Below are 20806 nucleotides of genomic sequence, written 5' to 3' on the forward strand. Positions count from 1 at the left end.
ATATACTCATAACTATGCTCAGTTCTGTCAATTGCTCAACAGTAATTTGTTCACCCACCGTAGAATACTTATGCTCTTGAGAGAAGCCACTAGTGATACCTATGGCCCTCGGGTCTATTCTCATCATATCAATCTCTGTCACTTTATTTACTTGCTTTGTTTTTAATTTGACTTTTACTTTTTAGTTTGCATCTATCTATCAAAAATACCAAAAATATTATCTCTATCAGATCTCACTCTCGTAAGTGACCATGAAGGGATTGACAACCCCTAAGCGTTGGTTGCGAGTTGCTATCGTTTTGTGTAGGTACGAGGGACTTGTGCATGGTCTCCTACTGGATTGATACCTTGGTTCTCAAAAACTGAGGGAAATACTTACACTACTTTGCTGCATCATCCTCTCCTCTTTGGTGAAATCCAACGCAGTGCTCAAGAGGTAGCATGAAGCTCCGCCATAGCAGCCATCTGATCACTTAATGGCAGCGGGCGAGTGGGAACATGGAACTGCGACCAAAAAAGCTTCTCCACCTTCTTTTCACCCTGATCTTTGAAGAACTCCATAGCATCAGCCGTACTCTTCGCCAGGTCCGCGTATGCGTCCGGCGAGCTCCAGCGTCCATCAAGGGGAGCGTACTTCGGATCGAAGGACTTCGTCCGCAGCAAATAGGAGCCTCCAGCCGTGATTTTTCCGGCCTGTTGAAGCTCCTCCCACGCACCCCTGAGCTTGGTCCGTATTTCCTTGGTGGCATTCAGCGCCTTGCCCAGGTCAGCTGATTTATCTTCATGCTCCTTCTTCACGGGCTCATACCGGTCAGCGGCATGTTTTAACTCAATAGCCATTTCGGCTAACTTTTCTTTGCTTCGGCGATGAGCAGCCTATTCGGCTCTCAATTCCTCGGCTGCCTTTAGGGCGGCCACATTGCTCACCCGAGCTTGTTCCTTGGCTAGAGCAAGTTAAGCCCTCCGGGCCTCCACGGCAGCAGCACCATCTGCAGTCCGAACAAATTATATTAATACATGCCACCTTAATATTTTCCTATGCAATGGGAGACAGGGAGCATACCTTGTGATGTATGCAGCCGCTCATTCATCGGAGTAATATCGGCATCAATCGACCCAATTTGCCTCCATAGTTTGGCAACTTCAACAGACGGGCCGGCGGCCGGACCCACAGGTACCTGCACACGTTTACAACACTATCATTGGCTTATGATCCCCCGTTTGCCGCCTAGGGCGGGCAACCAGAGTCTCGGGGGCTGCTATCTATATGGAGCACACCTAGCGCGTGCGTTACAACCAAAGAAATAGTGAGTTTTCCATTACCTTCCGTCCAAAGAATAATTTGCACATCTCTTCGAGATTTAAGACGAAGAAGTGCTTCACAGTCCGCGGACCCTCCGGATTGAACTCCCACATCCGAAGAGGCTGGCGCTGGCACGGCGACATCCGCTAGATTAACATCACTTGCATTACACTGACATGGTTGATATCCCTCTCGAGAAGCTCCCTACGTCTATCCAGGACGCCAACTGTGACGGGGGGCCCGAGCGGAACTCGGGGGCGGCTACCCAGTTTGTGCCCCTTAGGGCTGTAGCATAAAACCACCTCCGCTGCCATACGTCAGATACTTCTGGGAAAGAGCCCTCCGGCCATGGGGCGTCGGTGTTTCTGCTTTTTACGGCACCTCTGCACTCCACGTGTCACCCATCGATCATCTTCGACTTCACATTGAAGATCTTGAGCCATAAGCCGAAGTGTGGCGTGACATGGAGAAAAGCCTCGCACACGATAATAAACGACGAGATATGGAGGATAGCATCTGGAGCCAGATCATGAAAATCCAGCCCATAATAGAACATGAGCCCCCTCATGAAGGTATGGAGGATGAAACCCAAACCACGGAGGAAGTGTGGGACAAAAACAACACACTCATTGGGCTCCGGCGTGGGGATAACTTGCCCTGGAGCAGGAAGCCTGTACTGGATATCTGCGGTTAGGTATCCGACCTCCCTAAGCTTCACAATGTCCTTCTCCTCGATTGAGGAGGTGACCCACCGGCCTTGAGGATCAGATCCGGGCATACTGGCGGATTCCGGAGGGGTGGAGCTTAGGTTTTGGGTGTTAGAACTCGAGGTGCGAGAAGGCACGATGAAGGTGAAGAAAGAGGTGTAGGTCTAGACCCCTTTATAAAGAGGGTGAATATCAAGAGTCCCCGGTGTGGCCGTTTGAGGTTTATCTAAAAACACATGGGGCAATACCAACGGCCTCGTGGGGTCACGCACACTCATATTGATGCAAAATCCTGTGATAAAAGGGACACGATCTCTGCATCGACGGGACGTGCCAATAAAACTGCCTCGTAACACGAGTCGTTGTGGGGTAGGAAATGTCGGTTCACCTTGGACCGAGCCACGATACAAGGGCACGATACACGAAGATTGCCAGCAAATCAGATCTATACCATACGGAGATCATCCTGCGGATCCGGACACGGTCTACGTGTTCGATAACCATTTTGGAGTATTCGGAGGAGGAACCCTCCTTGCAATGCCGAAGACAATACCACGCGCCGGACTCATCGTCATTGAAGTCTGGTTCAGGGGCTACTGAGGGAGTCCTGGATTAGGGGGTATCCGGACAGCCGGACTGTGTACAATGTCCGGAATATTGAAGCGTGAAGATACAAGACTCAAGACTTCGGCCCGTGTCCGGATGGGACTTTCCTTGGCATGGAAGGCAAGCTTGGCGATCCGGATATTATATTTCCTTCCTTGTAACCAACTCCATGTAAACCCTAGCCCTCTTCGGTGTCTATATAAACCGGAGAGGTTGGTCCTTAGAAGGCCTATCACAATTACATTCATACCATCATAGGCTAGCTCCTAGGGTTTAGCCTCTATGATCTCGTGGTAGATCTACTCTTGTACTACCCATATCATCAATATCAATCAAGCAGGAAGTAGGGTTTTACCTCCACCGAGAGGGCCCGAACCTGGGTAAACATCTGTGTCCCTTACTTCTTGTTACCATCAGCCTTGACGCACAAATCGGGACTCCCTACCCGAGATCCGCCGGTTTTGACACCGATAGGGGAATCCAACCTTGGATTAATTTGTGAAGGCATTTATTCCGGTGGGTTTAGATTATATTTTTGTAGCATTTGGCCCACAACTACTCCAAACACTGTTGCAACCCCCGCACCTCCCCCAATTTATTTCCCCCTGCCTCGGTAATCGCTCTCTCGCGCGTCCTTCTCACCTTCAATGTTGCACCATGGTATTTTTGCAAAAACAACTCTGTAATTCTCTTTACTTATTACTCCCTCCGTCCAAAAATACTTGTCATCAAAATGGATAAAAATAGATGTATCTAGGACTAAAATACGTCTAGATACATCTCCTTTTATCCATTTTGATGATAAGTATTTTTGGACGGAGGGAGTACAAATTAGCTACAAAACTACACACCGATAGTCCACCTGTAATGGAACAAATTCCGACCCACAAATTAAACAGCTACAAACTACACTTCATGGGGCCCACCTGTCATGGAACGAATTTGGACCCACATATAAATTAAAAATTAAAAAGGGCGAGGATCGAACATGCGACTGAGGGAGTTCCGGATTAAGGGTTCCTCAGACATCCGGACTCTATGCACTAGTTAACGGCACGTGCTTTGCACGTCTTTGCACCTCAAGGCCCTGTTTGGATTGGCATTTCTGCACATTCCTAGCAGGTTTAAAATACAAGGCCCATCCATTTTCTCATTCCAAACAGAAATAAAATGTTGACCGGTAATTTACACCTATAAAATAAATACAGGTGTATAAATTTACACCCATTCCAAACAGGATCGAAGTTAGGAATTTATTTATTTTTTGAATTAGGAGGAAGAAATCTTGTTCTGCCCAAATCTATTTGGCTGTACCAATACTCAAAGGCCTTGTAATATTTCTTTCCTTTATCCCTTTGCTCGTTTGTAAAATTGTATTGGAACATAAGTATAGCAAAAATATTTAACAATATTTATTGCGTCAGAAATTATGCATTGCACACAGCTTCTGGCAGAGCAAGAGACACCGGAATGAAGCATGTTAATCAAGGGATTTTATATAGTATAAAGCGAGTAGAGAGATTGAGAGGATTCTGGAAGATGATAGGACCCATCTGGCTGCCATGTCCCTTTGCTCATTGATTTCTTTAGAAACATGGGCTCATGCATAGCAGCTTTTTGTAGGCCGGCAGAGAGCTAGCAAATGTTAGCCACCCGATGCATGAGAATGGACGGCCAGCGTTTGAGGGATTCGCCGCATGTTTAACCGTTGGATGCCGCAAATGCATGGTACAGATTGTGTTTGTATGGCGGGAAAACCTAGGCCAAGCAGAATTTAAAAATTCTTGTACTATAGTAGTACAGATATGCCGGACTGTTGGGCTATGAAGATACGAGATAGAAGACTTCGTCACATGTCCGTATGGGACTCTCCTTTGCGTGGAAGGCAAGCTTGGCGGTTAGGATATGAAGATTCCTTCTTTTGTGACCGACTCTGTGTAAACCTAGCCCCCTCTGGTGTCTATATAAACCGGAGGATTTAGTCCATAGGAAAAGAACAATCATAATCATAGGCTAGCTTCTAGGGTTTAGCCTCTATGATCTCATGGTAGATCATATCTTGTAATACTCATATCATCAAGATCAATCAAGCAGGAAGTAGGGTATTACCTGCATTGAGAGGGCCCGAACCTGGGTAAACATTGTGCCCCCGCCTCTTGTTACCATTAGCCTTAGACGCACAGTTCGGGACCCCCTACCCGAGATCGCCAGTTTTGGCACCGACATTGGTGCTTTCATTGATTGTTCCACTGTGTCGTCGACATAAGGCCTGATGGCTCCTACAATCATCTACAACAACGCAGTCCAGTGGGAAGTTTTTCTCCCTAGAGAGATTTTGGTATTCGGCGGCTTCGCACTGCGGACCAACTCACTTGGCCATCTGGAGCAGATCGACAGCTACGCCCTGGGCATCAGGTCAGGTTTGGAAGCTTGAACTACACCACCGACATCCGCGGAGACTTGATCTTCGACGGATTCGAGCCCATGACAGCCGCGCCCTGCCGCCATGATGGATATGACCTAAATTTGCCATCAGACTGTGTGCAGGAGATAGCGCGTGTAATCGCTCTGGCCCTAGATCTAGAGCAGAGCGCGCCATCCAAGGACGAGAAGCTCAACCTTGCCACGGAGGCCACAGACTCGGTGGCGCTTGAGCCGAACACGGATTTGACCTCCAATGAGGCTTGTGTCATCGGAACCTCGGACTCGTCTCCGGTCATAGGCTCTGAACCGCGTGTAGCCGCACCCATCGAATCTGACTGGGCGCCGATCTTAGAGTTCAGCTTCACGGACATCTTCCAACACTCACCCCTTGGCGATGTGTTAAACTCATTAAAGTCTCTCTCCTTCTCAGGAGATTCTTGGCCGAACTATGTACGGCTTGAGCGGGAAGCGGACGACGAAGAACTTCGTTACCCACCCACCACCCACTTGATAGCCACTGTCAACAATTTGACCGACATGCTTGATTTCGACTCTGATGACATCGATGGTATGGACGACGATGCTGGAGGAGAACAGGAACCACTGCCCACTGGGCACTGGACAGCCACCTCTTCATACGACATATACATGGTGGATACACACAAAGAAGACAATGGCGATGACAAAAAGGATCCAGCTGAGGATAAACTTCGTGAGAAGCAGCCAAAGCACCGACGCCAGCGGCGCCGCTCTAAATCACTGGTAAAAATAGCGATACCGGCACAAGAGAAAATAGCACCCCAGACGATGCCGAAGACAACAAAGACCCTGCCAAGCCAAGTTTCGAACAGGCTGAACGGGAAGACGGTGGAGCCAGCCCCGATGAACAGGCCGTGAACGATGACTCGGAGGACAACAATTACATGCCTCTCTTCGAGGATGAGGTAAGCCTTGGCGATGAAGAATTTATCGTGCCAGAGGATCCCGTCGAACAGGAGCGTTTTAAGCGTCGACTTATAGCCACGGCAAAGAGCCTGAAGAAGAAGCATCAGCAACTTCAAGCTGATCAAGATCTACTCACTCATAGATGGACTGAGATCCCGACAGGCGAGGAATACGGACTCGAAGGCCCAACCAAAAGTTACCCGAACCGCAAATTGCTACCTCAGTTCGATGACGAGGTGCTGGAGCCAGCACTACCAGCAATAATGCGGCTGACCGACCACCACGTGGCCGAGATAAAACGGCAATTCAGCCCAAAAAATAGCTGACACTGCCTCGCCGAACAAATAGAAATACAACAGCTTGGGGATACACACATGACCTGTGGTATGACTTGGAAAACAGAGCAGGACAAACCAGATCGATCTATGGATCGTGGGGGTGCGCCCCAACGTGCAATGACGGACACCAAGCCGGATATGACAAATAGAAACCTGTCCAGGCCAAATACCGCAGACCGGCTCAACCCGAGCTGCGTCCCGACGTAGCCCCACACAGAGGAACCGCAAACCCCCTATGCTTCACTGATGAAGTAATGGAGCATGAATTCCCAGAAGGGTTTAAACCCCTAAACATCGAATCATATGATGGAACAACAGATCCCGTGGTATGGATTGAGGACGTCCTTCTCCACATACATATGGCCCGTGGTGATGATCTCCATGCAATCAAGTAACTCCCGCTAAAACTCAAGGGACCAGCTCGGCACTGGTTGAACAGTCTGCCCGAAAACTCCATTGGCAGTTGGGAGAACCTGGAAGACGCATTCCTTGACAACTTCCAAGGCACTTATGTCCGACCTCCGGATGCCGATAACTTAAGTCATATAATCCAACAACCCAGAGAGTCAGCCGGGAAATTCTGGACTCGGTTCTCAACTAAAAAGAACTAGATTGTCGACTGTTCGGATGTCGAAGCCCTAGCGGCTTGTAAGCATAACATCCGTGACGAGTGGCATGCCTGACACCTCGGCCAAGAGAAGCCGAAGTCCATGGCAGCCCTTATGATGCTCATGACCCGCTTTTGTGCGGGCGAGGATAGTTGGCTAGCTCGTAGCAACAACACCTCAAGTAAACCTGGCACTTCTGAAGCCAGAGATAGCAACGGCAAGCCCCGACACAACAAACACAAGCGTCAAAATAATGACAATAACACCGAAGACACGGCCGTCAATGCCGGATTCAGTGGCTCCAAGTCCGGTCAGCGGAAAAACCCATTTAAGAGAAACAACCCGGGCCCATCTAGTCTGGACCGCATACTCGATCGTCCATGTCAAATCCACGACACCCCCGATAAACCAGCCAATCATACCAACAAAGAATGTTGGGTCTTTAAACAGGCCGGCAAGTTAAATGCCGAAAACAAGGAAAGGGGACAGCAAAGCGATGACGACGAGGAACCCCGACCATCGAACACAGGGGGATAGCAGAAGTTTCCTCCCCAAGTTAAAATGGTGAACATGATATATGCTACCCATGTCCCCAAAAGGGAGCGGAAGCGCGCACTAAGGGACGTCTATGCGATGGAGCCAGTCACCCCGAAATACAACCCGTGGTCCTCCTGTTCAATCACTTTTGATCGAAGGGACCATCCGACTAGTATCCGTCATGGCGGTTCAGCCGCACTGGTGCTAGACCCTATCATTGAAGGATTCCACCTCACACGCATCCTCATGGATGGTGGAAGCAACCTGAACCTTCTCTATCAACATACAATGCACAAAATGGGTATTGATCCCTCAAGGATCAAGCCCACCATAACCACCTTTAAAGGTGTCATACCAGGTGTAGAGGCATATTGTACGGGCTCAATCACACTGGAAGTGGTCTTCGGATCCCCGGATAATTTCCGAAGCGAAGAATTAATCTTCAATATCGTACCCTTCAGCAGTGGTTATCACGCACTACTCGGACGAACCGCATTTGCTCGTTTCAATGCGGTGCCGCACTATGCCTACCATAAGCTCAAGATGCCCGGACCTCGCGGTGTTATAACAGTCAATGGAAATACGGAGCGCTCCCTCTGTACTGAGGAGCACACCACGACCCTTGCAGCAGAAGTACAAAATAGCCTTCTTAGGAAAAACCTCAATTCAGCAATAAATCCCCCGGACACAATTAAGCGAGTCCAAGCTACTCTGCAACAGGACCATCCGGCTCATCCAGAGCTCAGTTAGCAATCCGGCCTTCGTCCCAGCCCTAATGAAGTGGTGGAATTCGTGCCGCACGTACACAACTACACACTTAAAATACCATGGGCATGGACGAAGGCACAGCTAGACCGCGGTCCACAATGCGGCTCAACCGCTCCTGGATCCGCATACCTTCACTTTTTCTCTTTCTTTTAGGTTTTTCCCCTCCTGAGGCTTTTCCTGATAAACCTGTTCATCGAAACCATAGCGGGACGGATACACCAAGAAAGCTAGGGGCTCGGACATACAAGGGAATACCCAGGTGGTCTCTGCTAATGATCGCCATACCTGTTTTAAATACCCGCATGCCGCTCGCTCCTGGTCATGGCATGTTAAATAGCCTTATCTGCTTATTGCACTACTTGTACACATACGCCTTGACGTAATAATCAAATTACAATGAAAAATAATTTGCAGCGTCTGCTTATTACTTAAATTTTTCCTTGTATGTTTATTTTCAATTGCACCCGTACATCCCAGTGCGCCTTAATTCTCCAGGGGCTTCATTGTACCCCATAACACGGCAGGAATGTTCGAACACATTTACAGTACAGTTTGGCACCCCGAACTTATAGCATTATATGCATCGGCTCCGAATCATGTCTTTGGTCAATAGCTGGGTTACCCTGCTCCTGTGCTTGCTACCTTACGTTCCGCTATATCGGCTACGATAGTGAAGGGAGAACTACTACGATTGTGTCCCGGTTCTTCTGGACGAGCACCTTAGTAGAGAAAGCCGAAAACTGACTGTCATGATGCGGCAAGAGCTAGTCAGCTGTTCGAGAGGTTTTCAAATCATGAGAGATTTTTTCCTCTTTATGCGATGAATCGGTTTTATCCGATTAGGCGTGTATAGCGCCCCAACTTCGGCCTTCCGAATACTAGGGGCTATGCCAAAATTTAAAATTATAGAATTCATGTGGCTAAGTGAGGGTGATAAAGCTGTATAGTCTGATTGCCTTGTTTGTTGCGCTAAACACCTCCTTAAAAGACCAAGAATTTGGATAAAGAGTGTTTAGATTTATCCCGAACACCCCTGTACTAGCTACATGGGGGCAGAAGCCGACGACTGGCCAACTCTCAGATTTCATAAACTGCCACACATGAGGTAAAATTTTAAATAACAAGCATTATATTACATAAAGACGTTGTTCCATATTAGAGGACGGGATAAAATAATGCTCTCATGGGAAAATGATATACTTGGCACATTGCTCCGCCACAAGGCGGGATCCCACCATGACACTGTCATAGCACATCTCGGTCTTGCCATGCTCCTTGCTCGCGGGCGGACCCTCGGTCATCAACTTCATGGCATCCATCTTCGCCCAGTGCATCTTGGCGCGGGCGAAAGCCATCCGCACACCTTGAATGCAGACCGACTGATTGACGGCATCAAGCCGAGGGCAGGCACTAACCAGCCGCTTCACGAGTCTGAAGTAGCTACTGGCCATGGGCTCGGCAGGCTATAGCTGGAATATTAGGTCCTTCATGGCTAGTTCGGCTGCCTTGTGTAGCTCGACCAATTGTTTTAGCTCATCGCTAAAGGGCACGGGATGTTCTGGTCCAAGGTATTGGGACCAGAACAGCTTCTCCGTAGAGCTCCCTTCTTTGGCTTGAAAGAACTCTGCAGCATCTGATATGTTGCATGGCAGATTCGCAAACGCTCCTGGAGAACTCCAAATTCGGGTAAGTAAAAGGAATGTTTCCTTCACATACTTGCTTTGCATAATAAAAGCCTTACCCGCCGCGATCTTCTTGGCCTCCTGGATTTCTTGAAGGGCGCTCTGGGCTTCGACTCGGGCATCTTGCGTGCTCTAGCGGGCTTTGGCAAGTTCGGACTCTTGAGTCTTCGAATCACGCTCCAAGGACTCGTACTTTTTGACGGCATCCTGGAGCTCTTGCTGGACCTCGCTGACCCAGGCCTCCTGCTTCTCGCGCATGGCGCGTTCTTTAGTCGTTTTGTCCTCGGCCTTGGCCAGCGCCTTCTTGAGGGCCGCTACTTCGGTCGCGGCCCCTAATAAAGTTCATGACACTTCAGTCAGTACGAACCTTTCATCCTTCCTAAATATAAGCACATGTTAGTGCATACCTTGGCTGTCCTCTAGCTGCTTCTTCACGAGGTTGAGCTCTTCCTCGGCCTGCTCCAGATTCTGCTTCAATCTGGAGACCTCCGCAGTGTGAGCGGCAGCAGTTAGCAGCGACGCCTGCTTATTCACCTAGACATATTATGTTAGACTCCTGTGAAAATTATTTTGATCCTCGGTTCGGTTTTTTCTCTCCAAACACCGAACAGAGCATCAGGGGCTACCGTCTACAAGGTGATATTCTTTTACAACTATGTTACTTACCTCAAAGCCTATCGGAAGGCTAATGCAGGTTTCGGTCAGTCCATTTTTGGCGGATTGGACTTTCTCAATCACCGTACTCATAAGAGTACAATGTTCTTCCATAATGGAAGCGCCTTGTAGCTCTTCCAGCAATCTATACGGTGCCACTGGATGGACAGAGGTCACCGGTGGAGGCGGCTTGCCCCCCTCGTTTGGGAGGGGCTGAGTGCCTGAATCCGGAGCCACTTGGGTCTCCGGAGCTGTATTCGGCCGAGGGCCAAACTGGATGTGGCCCCCATTGTCGGGGTCCGTAGGGGTCTTTTCCCCCATGTGTTCGGCAACCGCAGTTTTATCCTCTGGCATGACCAGAACGGTTTCCCCTTGGCCTGGTATCCTTCGAGACAACACCTCGATGTTGTCCGCGGCCTTGGGGGAGGAGGCCGTCGGAAGGAATCCGCTGTTCATGGCCGACGGGTCCAGCAACCACTCCGAAGAGAAGGATAGCTCGATGTTGGACTGGGTCGGACTGCAGATGCATGGTCTAGCACATTAAAAAAACGATAAAGTAAAAAAGGCCAGAAATATTACCATGTACGGATACTTAAGATTTGGCCAGGGGCTTGGCCTTGGGCTCCCACTCCCCATTGCTGTTGGTGGCTGCGGCGGAGTAGTCCGGAAGCGAGATTTTTTCCTTCTTGGATGCCTCGGCCTCCCCATGTGTGGAGGCCTTCCTCTTCTTCCTCTCCCAGTAGGGGGGGGGAATGGATCTTCTCCTCCTCCTCCTCCTCATCGTCTTTGATGGAGGAGTGCGTCTTGGCGTCTTCAGACGTCACGTCTGAAGCGCCCTTGCGTCGGAGACAATCTCTGGTCCCTTTGGCCGCCTTCTTGGCTTTCTTCTCCGGCACCTCATAAGGCGCCGAAAACAGCATCTTTGTCAGAAGAGACGTTTCTGGATCTTCGGGTAGCGGAGCCCGACAGTTAATCTGCTCCGCTATCGTTACCCAGGCGTGAAAGATTGGCATGGAGGCTTAGGTTCCTCCCGCAGATATGCCGGTAAAAGGTATACCTTGCAAACATAAAAGAACTTACTGGATTAGCCCGACGTTTTGCGCTAAACCCGCGATCTTCGGTCGTGGCGGTGGTACCTCACTGGCCTTAAAAAGCACCTTCCAGACGTCTTCGTGTGTCGTACCGAAGAGGTCCAACAGTGTCTGGTGCTTGGCCGGGTTGAACCCCCACAAATTACAAGTCCGCCTCTGGCACGGAAGAATCCGGCAGAAGAGCATAACCTGGATCACGTTGACGAGCTTGACTTTCTTGCTCATCATGTTCTGGACGCATGTTTGGAGCCCAGTCCGTTCTTCTGCTGAGCCCTAGGGTAAACCCTTCTCTTGCCAGGAGGTGAGCCGCATGGGGACTCCAGATCGAAATTCAAGGGTCACTGCCCAGTTGCTACCGCATGTCTCGGTGATGTAGAACCACCCCGATTGCCACCCCTTTATAGTCTGCACAAAGGAGCCTTTGGGCCAGGTGACATTGGGCATCTTGTCCACCATGGCGCCTCCACACTCCGCTTGTTGGCCGCTCACCACCTTTGGCTTCACATTGAAGGTCTCCAGCCATAGGATGAAGTGAGGTGGGATGCGAAGGAAGGCCTCGCACATGACAATAAATGTCGAGATGTTGAGGATGGAGTTGGGGGCCAAGTCGTGGAAGTCCAGCCAGTAGTAGAACATCAGTCCACGGACGAACGGATGGAGGAGGAGTCCCAGCCCGCGGACGAAGTGGGAGAGAAACACCACCCTTTCTTGGGGCTCCGAGGTAGGGGATGATTTGCCCCTTGGCCGGAAGCCGATGAGCGATGTCTTTGGACAAGTACCCGGCCTCCCGGAGCTTCTTGATGTCCTCCTTCTTGACAGAGGAGGCCATCCACTTGCCTCCAGCTCTGGATCCGGACATGATTAGAGTGCATTTTCGGGCGGAGAAGGTGAGAGCTTGGGTGTTGGAGCTCAAGAATGAATGGGCAGAGGAAGGAGAAGTGGTGGCTGAACGAGAAGGAATCATTATCCCCTTATAAAGATAGTCTAGGTCGTATGCCTCCCCCTCGCCTTAAAATCCGCCTAGCACCATGCAAATAGCACGGTTGAGTTACACATGCCCGCATTGATGAGAATCCTGTGATAAGGGGACACGATCTCTGCTTTGACAAGACGTGCCAATGAAACCGCGCCTCGAAATACGGAGGGCAAGGGTAAAAATGGTTCGATTAAAGACCGGGCCGTGGCGTGATTATACACTATGAGTTGTCAGCAGATTGGACTCGTGGGATATTACACTCTCTACAGTGGTATGTGGAATTTGTTTTGCAGAGCCGAACACGATTCTTATGTCCAAGATCTACTTTGGAGTATTCGGAGATGGAACCCACCTTGCAATGCCGAACACAATCTGCGCGCAGGACTCATCCTCATTGAAGCCTGGTTCAGGGGCAACTGAGGGGGTTCCAAATTAAGGGGTCCTCGGACAGCCGGACTATATGCATATGCCAGACTGTTGGGCTACGAAGATACGAGATAGAAGACTTCGTCTCGTGTCCGGATGGGACTCTACTTTGCGTGGAAGGCAAGCTTGGCAGTTAGGATATGAAGATTCCTTCCTTTATAACCGACTGTGTGTAACCCTAGCTATTGGGGAACGTTGCAAAAAATAAAAAATTTCCTACGGTTTCACCAAGATCCATCTATGAGTTCATCTAAGCAACGAGTCATGGGAAAGAGATTTCATCTACATACCACTTGTAGATCGCGTGCGGAAGCGTTCAAGAGAACGGTGATGATGGAGTCGTACTCGCCGTGATTCAAATCACCGATGACCAAGTGCCGAACGGACAGCACCTCCGCGTTCAACACACGTAAGAAGCGGATGACGTCTCCTCCTTCTTGATCCAGCAAGGGGGAAGGAGAGGTTGATGATGATCCAGCAGCACGACCGCGTGGTGGTGGATGCAGCAGAACTCCGGCAGGGCTTCGCCAAGCTGCTGCGGGAGGAGGACGAGGTGTAGCAGGGGGAGGGAGGCGCCAAGACACAGGGTGCAGCTGCCCTCCCCCTTGCCCTCCTTTATATAGGCCCCCGGGGGGGCGGCCCTGGGAGATGCAATCTCCCAGGGGGGCGGCGGCCTGGGGGGTGGAGTGCCCCCCAAGGCAAGTGGTCCACCCCCCACCTAGGGTTTCCAACCCTAGGCGCAGGGGGGGCCCAAGCGGGGGGTGCACCAGCCCACTAGGGGCTGATTCCCCTCCCATTTCAGCCCACGGGGCCCTCCGGGGTAGGTGGCCCCACCCGGTGGACCCCCGGGACCCTTCCGGTGGTCCCGGTACAATACCGGGTGACCCCGAAACTTTCCCGATGGCCGAAACAACACTTCCTATATATAATTCTTTACCTACGGACCATTCCGGAACTCCTCGTGACATCCGGGATCTCATCCGGGACTCCGAACAACATTCGGTTTACTACATACTCATATTCATACAACCCTAGCGTCACCGAACCTTAAGTGTGTAGACCCTACGGGTTCGGGAGACATGCAGACATGACCGAGACGGCTCTCTGGTCAATAACCAACAGCGGATCTGGATACCCATGTTGGCTCCCACATACTCCTCGATGATCTCATCGGATGAACCACGATGTCGAGGATTCAAGCAACCACGTATACTATTCCCTTTGTCAGACGGTATGTTACTTGCCCGAGACTCGATCGTCGGTATCCAAATACCTCGTTCAGTCTCGTTACCGGCAAGTCACTTTACTCGTACCGTAATGCATGATCCCGTGACCAGACACTTGTTCACTTTGAGCTCATTATGATGATGCACTACCGATTGGGCCCAGTGATACTTGTCCGCTATACGGAGTGACAAATCCCAGTCTCGATCCGTGTCAACCCAACAGACACCTTCGGACATACCTGTAGTGCACCTTTATAGTCACCCAGTTACGTTGTGACGTTTGGTACACCCAAAGCACTCCTACGGTATCCGGGAGTTACACGATCTCATGGTCTAAGGAAAAGATACTTGACATTGGAAAAGCTCTAGCAAAACGAACTATACGATCTTGTGCTATGCTTAGGATTGGGTCTTGTCCATCCCATCATTCTCCTAATGATGTGATCCCGTTATCAACGACATCTAATGTCCATATTCAGGAAACCATGACTACCCGTTTTCAACTAGAGGCTCACTAGGGACATATTATGGTCTATGTATTCACACGTGTATTGCGATTTCCGGATAATACAATTATAGGATGAATAAAGACAATTATCATGAACAAGGAAATATAATAATAATGCTTTTATTATTGCCTCTAGGGCATATTTCCAACAGTCTCCCACTTGCACTAGAGTCAATAATCTAGTTACATTGTGATGAATCGAACACCCATAGAGTTCTGGTGTTGATCATGTTTTGCTCGCGAGAGAGGTTTAGTCAACGGATCTGCGATATTCAGATCCGTATGTACTTTGCAAATATCTATGTCTCCATCTTGAACATTTTCATGGATGGAGTTGAAGCGACGCTTGATGTGCCTGGTCTTCTTGTGAAACCTGGGCTCCTTTGCAAGGGCAATAGCTCCAGTGTTGTCACAGAAGAGTTTGATCGGCCCCGACACCTTGGGTATGACTCCTAGGTCAGTGATGAACTCCTTCACCCAAATAGCTTCATGCGCTGCCTCCGAGGCTGCCATGTACTCCGCTTCACATGTAGATCCCGCCATGACGCTCTGCTTGCAGCTGCACCAGCTTACTGCTCGACCATTCAACATATACACGTATCCGGTTTGTGACTTAGAGTCATCCAGATCTGTGTCGAAGCTAGCATCGACGTAACCCTTTACGCCGAGCTCTTCATCACCTCCATAAACGAGAAACATGTCCTTTGTCCTTTTCAGGTACTTTGGGATATTCTTGACCGCTGTCCAGTGTTCCTTGCCGGGATTACTTTGGTACCTTCCTACCAAACTTACGGCAAGGTTTACATCAGGTCTGGTACACAACATGGCATACATAATAGAACCTATGGCTGAAGCATAGGGGATGACAATCATCTCTTCTTTATCTTTTCCCGTGGTCCGGCATTGAGCCGAGCTCAATTTCACACCTTGCAGTACAGGCAAGAACCCTTTCTTGGACTGATCCATTTTGAACTTCTTCAAAATCTTATCAAGGTGTGTGCTTTGTGAAAGACCTATGAGGCGTCTCGATCTATTCCTATAGATCTTGATGCCTAATATGTAAGCAGCTTCTCCAAGGTCCTTCATTGAAAAACACTTATTCAAGTAGGCCTTAATGTTGTCCAAAAGTTGTATATCATTTCCCATCAAGAGTATGTCATCTACATATAATATGAGAAATGCTACAGAGCTCCCACTCACTTTCTTGTAAACGCAGGCTTCTCCATAAGTCTGCATAAACCCAAACGCTTTGATCATCTCATCAAAGCGAATGTTCCAACTCCGAGATGCTTGCACCAGCCCATAAATGGATCGCTGGAGCTTGCATACTTTGTTAGCGTTCTTAGGATCGACAAAACCCTCCGGCTGCATCATATACAGTTCTTCCTTAAGATGCCCGTTAAGGAATGCCGTTTTGACGTCTATCTGCCATATCTCATAATCATAGTATGCGGCAATTGCTAACATGATTCGAACGGACTTCAGCTTCGCTACGGGAGAGAAAGTCTCATCGTAGTCAACCCCTTGAACTTGCCGATAACCCTTAGCGACAAGTCGAGCTTTATAGATGGTAATATTACCATCCGCGTCCGTCTTCTTCGTAAAGATCCATTTGTTTTCTATCGCTCGCCGATCATCGGGCAAGTCTGTCAAAGTCCATACTTTGTTTTCATACATGGATTCTATCTCGGATTGCATGGCTTCAAGCCATTTGTTGGAATCTGGGCCCGCCATCGCTTCTTCATAGTTCGAAGGTTCACCGTTGTCTAACAACATGATTTCCAGGACAGGGTTGCCATACCACTCTGGTGTGGAACGTGTCCTTGTGGACCTACGAGGTTCAGTAGAAACTTGATCTGAAGTACCTTGATCCTAATCATTAATTTCCTCTCCAGTTGGTGTAGGCACCACAGGAACATTTTCCTGAGCTGCACTACTTTCCGGTTCAAGAGGTAGTACTTCATTGAGTTGTACTTTCCTCCCACTTACTTCTTTCGAGAGAAACTCTTTTTCCAGAAAGGATCCGTTCTTGGCAACAAAGTTCTTGCCCTCGGATCTTAAGTAGAAGGTATACCCAATGGTTTCCTTAGGGTATCCTATGAAGACGCATTTTTCTGACTAGGAATCGAGCTTTTCAGGTTGTAATTTCTTGACATAAGCATCGCATCCCCAAACTTTTAGAAACGACAGCTTAGGTTTCTTACCAAACCATAATTCATACGGTGTCGTCTCAACGGATTTAGACGGTGCCCTATTTAAAGTGAATGTAGCTGTCTCTAGAGCGTATCCCCGAAATGATAGCGGTAAATCGGTATGAGACATCATAGACCGCACCATATCCAATAGAGTGCGATTAGGACGTTCGGACACACCGTTACGCTGAGGTGTTCCAGGCGGCGTGAGTTGTGAAACGATTCCACATTTCCTTAAGTGTGTACCAAATTCGTGACTTAAGTATTCTCCTCCACGATCTGATCATAGGAACTTTATCTTTCGGTCACGTTGATTCTCTACCTCATTCTGAAATTCCTTGAACTTTTCAAAGGTCTCAGACTTGTGTTTCATCAAGTAGACATACCCATATCTACTCAAGTCATCAGTGAGAGTGAGAACATAACGATATCCTCTGCGAGCCTCAACGCTCATTGGACCGCACACATCGGTATGTATGATTTCCAATAAGTTGGTTGCTCGCTCCATTGTTTCGGAGAACGGAGTCTTGGTCATTTTGCCCATGAGGCATGGTTCGCATGTGTCAAATGATTCATAATCAAGAGATTCTAAAAGTCCATCAGCATGGAGCTTCTTCATGCGCTTGACACCAATGTGACCAAGGCGGCAGTGCCACAAGTATGTGGGACTATCGTTATCAATTTTACATCTTTTGGTATTCACACTATGAATATGTGTAACATTACGTTCGAGATTCATTAAGAATAAACCATTGACCATCGGGGCATGACCATAAAACATATCTCTCATATAAATAGAACAACCATTATTCTCGGATTTCAATGAGTAGCCATCTCGTATTAAACGAGATCCAGATACAATGTTCATGCTCAAACTTGGCACTAGATAACAATTATTGAGGTTCATAACTAATCCCGTGGGTAAATGTAGAGGTAGCGTGCCGACGGCGATCACATCGACCTTGGAACTATTCCCGACGCGCATCGTCACCTCGTCCTTCGCCAGTCTCCGCTTATTCCGCAGCTCCTGCTGTGAGTTACAAATGTGAGCAACGGCACCGGTGTCAAATACCCAGGAGTTACTACGAGTACTGGTAAGGTACACATCAATTATATGTATATCAAATATACCTTTAGTGTTGCCGGCCTTCTTGTCCGCTAAGTATTTGGGGCAGTTCCGCTTCCAGTGACCCTTCCCCTTGCAATAAAAGCACTCAGTCTCAGGCTTGGGTCCATTCTTTGACTTCTTCCCAGCAACTGGTTTACCGGGCGCGGCAACATCCTTTCCGTCCTTCTTGAAGTTCTTCTTACCATTGCCCTTCTTTTACTTAGTGGTCTTATTGACCATCAACACTTGATGTTCTTTCTTGATTTCAACCTCTGCTAACTTCAGCATTGAAAATATTTCGAGAATGGTCTTCACCATCCCCTGCATATTGTAGTTCAACACAAAGCTCTTGTAGCTTGGTGGGAGCGACTGAAGGATTCTGTCAATGACCGCCTCGTCCGGGAGGTTGATCTCCAGCTGGGACAGGCGGTTGTGCAACCCAGACATTTTGAGTATGTGCTCACTGACAGAACTGTTTTCCTCCATCTTTCAACTATAGAACTTGTCGGAGAATTCATATCTCTCGACCCGGGCATGAGCTTGAAAAACCATTTTCAGCTCCTCGAACATCTCATATGCTCCGTGTTTCTGAAAATGCTTTTGGAGCCCCGGTTCTAAGCTGTAAAGCATGCCACACTGAACGAGGGAGTAATCATCAGCACATGACTGCCAAACGTTCATAACGTCTTGGTTCTCTAGGATGGGTGCTTCACCTAGCGGTTCATCTAGGACATATGCTTTCTTGGCTGCTATGAGGATGATCCTCAGGTTCCGGACCCAGTCCGAATAGTTGCTGCCATCATCTTTCAGCTTGGTTTTCTCTAGGAACGCGTTGAAGTTCATGTTGACATGAGCGTTGGCCATTTTATCTACAAGACATATTTTGCAAAAGGTTTTAGACTAAGTTCATGATAATTAAGTTCATCTAATCAAATTATTTAATGAACTCCCACTCAGATTAGACATCCCTCTAGTCATCTAAGTGTTACACGATCCGAGTCGACTAGGCCGTGTCCGATCATCACGTGAGACGGACTAGTCATCATCGGTGAACATCTCCATGTTGATCGTATCTTCCATACGAATCATGTTCGACCTTTCGGTCTCTGTGTTCCGAGGCCATGTCTGTACATGCTAGGCTCGTCAAGTTAACCCTAAGTGTTTTGCATGTGTAAAATTGTCTTACACCCGTTGTATGTGAACGTAAGAATCTATCACACCCGATCATCACGTGGTGCTTCGAAACGATGAACTTTAGCAACGGCGCACAGTTAGGGGGGAACACTTTCTTGAAATTGTTATAAGGGATCATCTTATTTACTACCGTCGTTCTAAGTAAACAAGATGCATAAACATAATAAACATCACATGCAATTATATAAAGTAGTGACATGATATGGCCAATATCATATAGCTCCTTCGATCTCCATCTTCGGGGCTCCATGATCATCTTCGTCACCGGCATGACACCATGATCTCCATCATCATGATCTCCATCATTGTGTCTTCATGAAGTTGTCACGCCAATGACTACTTCTACTTCTATGGCTAACGCGTTTAGCAATAAAGTAAAGTAATTTACATGGCGTTCTTCAATGACACGCAGGTCATACAAAAAATAAAGACAACTCCTATGGCTCCTGCCGGTTTTCATACTCATCGACATGCAAGTCGTGATTCCTATTGCAAGAACATGATCTCATACATCACAATATATCATTCATCATTCATCACAACTTGGCCATATCACATCACATGACAATTGCTGCAAAAACAAGTTAGACGTCCTCTAATTGTTGTTGCATCTTTTACGTGGCTGCAATTGGGTTCTAGCAAGAACGTTTTATTACCTACGAATAACCACAACGTGATTTTGTCAACTTCTATTTACCCTTCATAAGGACCCTTTTCATCGAATCCGCTCCAAGTAAAGTGGGAGAGACAGACACCCGCTAGCCACCTTATGCAACTAGTGCATGTCAGTCGGTGGAACCTGTCTCACGTAAGCGTACGTGTAAGGTCGGTCCGGGCCGCTTCATCCCACAATACCGCTGAAGCAAGAAAAGTCTAGTAGCGGCAAGCAAGTTGACAAGATCTACGCCCACAACAAATTTGTGTTCGACTCGTGCAATAGAGAACTACGCATAGACCTAGCTCATGATGCCACTGTTGGGGAACGTTGCAGAAAATAAAAAATTTCCTACGGTTTCACCAAGATCCATCTATGAGTTCATCTAAGCAACGAGTCATGGGAAAGAGATTGCATCTACATACCACTTGCAGATCGCGTGCGGAAGCGTTCAAGAGAACGGTGATGATGGAGTCGTACTCGCCGTGATTCAAATCACCGATGACCAAGTGCCGAATGGACAGCACCTCCGCGTTCAACACACGTACGGAGTGGATGACGTCTCCTCATTCTTGATCCAGCAAGGGGGAAGGAGAGGTTGATGATAATCCAGCAGCACGTCAGCGTGGTGGTGGATGCAGCAGAACTCCGGCAGGGCTTCGCCAAGCTGCTGCGGGAGGAGGACGAGGTGTAGCAGGGGGAGGGAGGCACCAAGACACAGGGTGCGGCTGCCCTCCCCCTTACCCTCCTTTATATAGGCCCCCAGGGGGGGAGGCCCTGGGAGATGCAATCACCCCGGGGGGCGGCGGCCTGGGGGGGTGGAGTGCCCCCCAAGGCAAGTGGTGCGCCCTCCCCCCC

The sequence above is a fragment of the Triticum dicoccoides genome, chromosome 6B, assembly GCF_002162155.2.
Source record: "Triticum dicoccoides isolate Atlit2015 ecotype Zavitan chromosome 6B, WEW_v2.0, whole genome shotgun sequence".
Taxonomy (NCBI): domain Eukaryota; kingdom Viridiplantae; phylum Streptophyta; class Magnoliopsida; order Poales; family Poaceae; genus Triticum; species Triticum dicoccoides.